Source organism: Fundulus heteroclitus, unplaced genomic scaffold (genome assembly GCF_011125445.2).
Source record: "Fundulus heteroclitus isolate FHET01 unplaced genomic scaffold, MU-UCD_Fhet_4.1 scaffold_41, whole genome shotgun sequence".
NCBI classification, from domain to species: Eukaryota; Metazoa; Chordata; class Actinopteri; order Cyprinodontiformes; family Fundulidae; genus Fundulus; species Fundulus heteroclitus.
Window position 1 is genome coordinate 108,687 of NW_023396824.1, and position 3,202 is coordinate 111,888.

Below are 3,202 nucleotides of genomic sequence, written 5' to 3' on the forward strand. Positions count from 1 at the left end.
CACATTTTTATGCAAAGTGGACATTAAAAGTCCGGCCAACTACTTAATGCCACTTTTCTATCGACATGTAGAAACCCTTGGGTGCATGGTGATTATCAAAGAAGTATAGCTAAGTTTAGCTGATGTTATCTTGTATGCTGCTTCCAATCTGACCTGTGACTGTTTTGAGAAGTTCAGGGGGGAGTATGTAGCCGAGTTAATTTTATTTATTTATATTTTATTTTATTTTATGAACCTTCTCAAAACATTTTTATTTGCTTTTCTTAGTTCTGGAATTGTATTTTATTTTGGCGGAGAAGCTTTTATTTTCTTGTTTCCTGTTTCTACGTCATATCCTGTGTGTTCGCGCTGCCCTCTTCAGTTCGCGCCAAGTTGCGCTGGGGAGAGGTAAGCGTACAAAGCTGTCTTCTGTTTGTATATTCAAAATGTCTTAAAAAGTATGTTTGTCAAACTCAGGAGTTATATGTTGTTCCCCAACTGTTTATGTTAAGCGCAGCACTATACTGGGTATTTAATTCCCACGTTAATTACATTTATTTAGCCTATTGTACCAATGTGGTTATTTTTGTTCCTTTGATTGGTTAAGGTGTGCGTGGGAAAGCCAGAGCCCAAGAACTGTGCTGACTGTAATCTTGTTTTAAACAGGTATGTGAGTTGCTTCAAAATGTTATATTAATGTATTTGTGTATTTTCATATTGTAATGGGAAATTCTTTCTGTTATTGATTCAATAACAATTCAATTGTAACCAATGGGCAGATTATTTTTAATTGTCTTGACATTTTACTTTATTATTTGTGAATGTCAGACAATTTTGGTTTGTTTTAAACAGTCCTATCTGAGTTCGCGCCAAGTTGCGCTGGGGAGAGGTGTGCGTGGGAAAGCCAGAGCCCAAGAACTGTGCTGACTGTAATCTTGTTTTAAACAGGAATAAAACAACGCAGAGCTGATTCCAGAGTGATTCTGGTGTGATTCTTTCTACAACCGTTACAAACGCTCTTTCAGGCAGCTGAAATATCCATTCTCTCCTCTCCTCCCCCCATAACTTTGGTAAATAAAGAGCAACTGTTTCCAAATTCTCCAAAATTGTTATGGTGATAGCATGTAGTTTACTAGAAATGTCATTAATCCAGTAATCTGTCATATTTTACATTACAAAGGGATTTACCAGGAAGTCTACACTCTCGTCTTTTCAGGAAGTCTTCATTTTTGTGCCCTGCTATCAGCCAGTTTCCATCCTCTTATTTCAGCAATGTAAAATCATAAATACACACTACGTGTTGGAGTACTGTGTTTGGTGGTTTACTTTTATTTGTCAGGCTTTAGTGACAAAAGTTGGAAAAAGACAGTTTATCTTGGCGTTTAAAATAACACAAAACAGCGTAAGAAGACCTTGTTTATTTACTTTTATTTTATAACAGCTGGTGATTAAACTGAATGTTACAACCTTGACATGTATGGAGGACCAAGTCTTCCATAATTAAAAATAAATACAGAAATAAATAAATGTCCCAAGAGCCAGCTGCTCCTCCACGTCGAGAGGAGCCAGTTGAGGTGGCTCGGGCATCTGGTCAGGATGCCTCCTGGACGCCTCCCTGGAGAGGTGTTCCGGGCACGTCCCACCGGGAGGAGACCCAGGGGAAGACCCAGGACACGCTGGAGGGACTATGTCTCCCGGCTGGCCTGGGAACGCCTTGGGATTCCTCCTGAGGAGCTGGCCCAAGTGGCTGGGGAGAGGGACGTCTGGGCCTCCCTACTGAAGCTGCTACCCCCGCGACCCGACCCCGGATAAGCGGAAGACAACGGACGGACGGACGGACGGACGGATAAATAAATGCTCAATAAATAAATATGCATACGATTAATTGGCACCAAAAAATACAATGCACAAATAAATGTAGGTAGAAATTAAATTATACAGTCAGACATAAATGTATATATCTCTTTTAATTAGCTACTTGATTTATTCATTACTTATTTTTTTATTATTTATTTATGTGCATGTTATAATATTTTTGTCTGTTTTAATCTTTCTTTGTATTTTTTTGCCCTATTTATTTCCTCCATGCTATTTATTTCTGCCTGTCCTATTTACATTTCTGCCTGTCCTTTTTACATTTCTGTATGCATTTCTGCCTCATTATGCAAATGAGGAAGGGGCGGGTCTTAAGGGGTAAACTTCTGCCCATTGGTTGGTTAGCATTTTACTGCATCCTTCGAATTTACATGGCACCGGCCTCACTCACAACAAAGATGGCTACCTACGACGAAGTTGTCAGTGAGCTGAGACATTTAGCAACTGTTTTGGAAAACGTTATAAGTATTGACTTTATTATTTTTCGTTTGGACGCTCTGAAAGAACGTGTGTTTCAGTTAGCGGCACACATGGACACAGATGTCGACAATGTAGTTTTTCAGAATCTGGAGGAAGCGGCCCATCTTCTTAACTCGGTCGCTAACGTTAATCACACACCTGGAATAGCTGGTCGCCCTGCTTATATATTGCCTGTGGACGCCCTGGAAGGACTTTTACATGCGGGATTGCCTGTTGGTGCCATTGCAAGGCTTTTTGGAGTCAGCGAAACAACAGTTTATCGTCGGATGGCAGAGAATGACATAAGGTGAGTGTACCATTACATGTGATGCCAATAGAAGCAGTGTGTGTAACGTTACCAATTCACAAGAATGACACAGGAGAAAGACAAACCCTTCCTAGCTTGTTAATTTACATAGTTATGGAACTAAACAAGAATGCATAGAAAGTAACGTTAAGTCGCGCACAGTTTCCGACTCCAGTCGGACTCGAAGTGCAGGAGCAGCTGCTCCGCCATTCATCATAAACATGTGCTTTAAAACTTCACACAACAAGACCCAAACAATGAAACGCTGAAAGCAAAATAGGTTAGTAACCTGTGGTGAGTAAACAGGTTTAGCTCAGCATTGGCTATCTGACGTTAGCTTGCTTGTTGCTTCAGCTACGACCTACGGGAGGTTTGCTCCGACTCTGTCCTTCGTTATAAGAAGATGAATGAGCATTTGTTGACTTTCCAAACTTGTGGTAATCGATTAATGAAGGCTAATCATCTACGTCTCGCAGGCTGCCATCACGTTAATTATTACAGCTTGGCTGTTGATCATGTTACAGTTTTATTTAGTTATAATGTTACACTGATTTGAGAGTCTGGTGGTGTGTTGACTGACAG

General features: G+C 40.4%; 1 long non-coding RNA gene across 1 annotated transcript; it reads left to right on the top strand.

Annotated features, from left to right (window-relative positions):
* The first annotated feature begins 241 nt into the window (after window positions 1–241).
* On the top strand, window positions 242–963 carry LOC118560279. Its single transcript, XR_004929240.1, has 3 exons — window positions 242–387; window positions 587–645; window positions 928–963. It is a non-coding gene; the product is annotated as an uncharacterized LOC118560279 (long non-coding RNA).
* The last annotated feature ends 2,239 nt before the right edge of the window (window positions 964–3,202 follow it).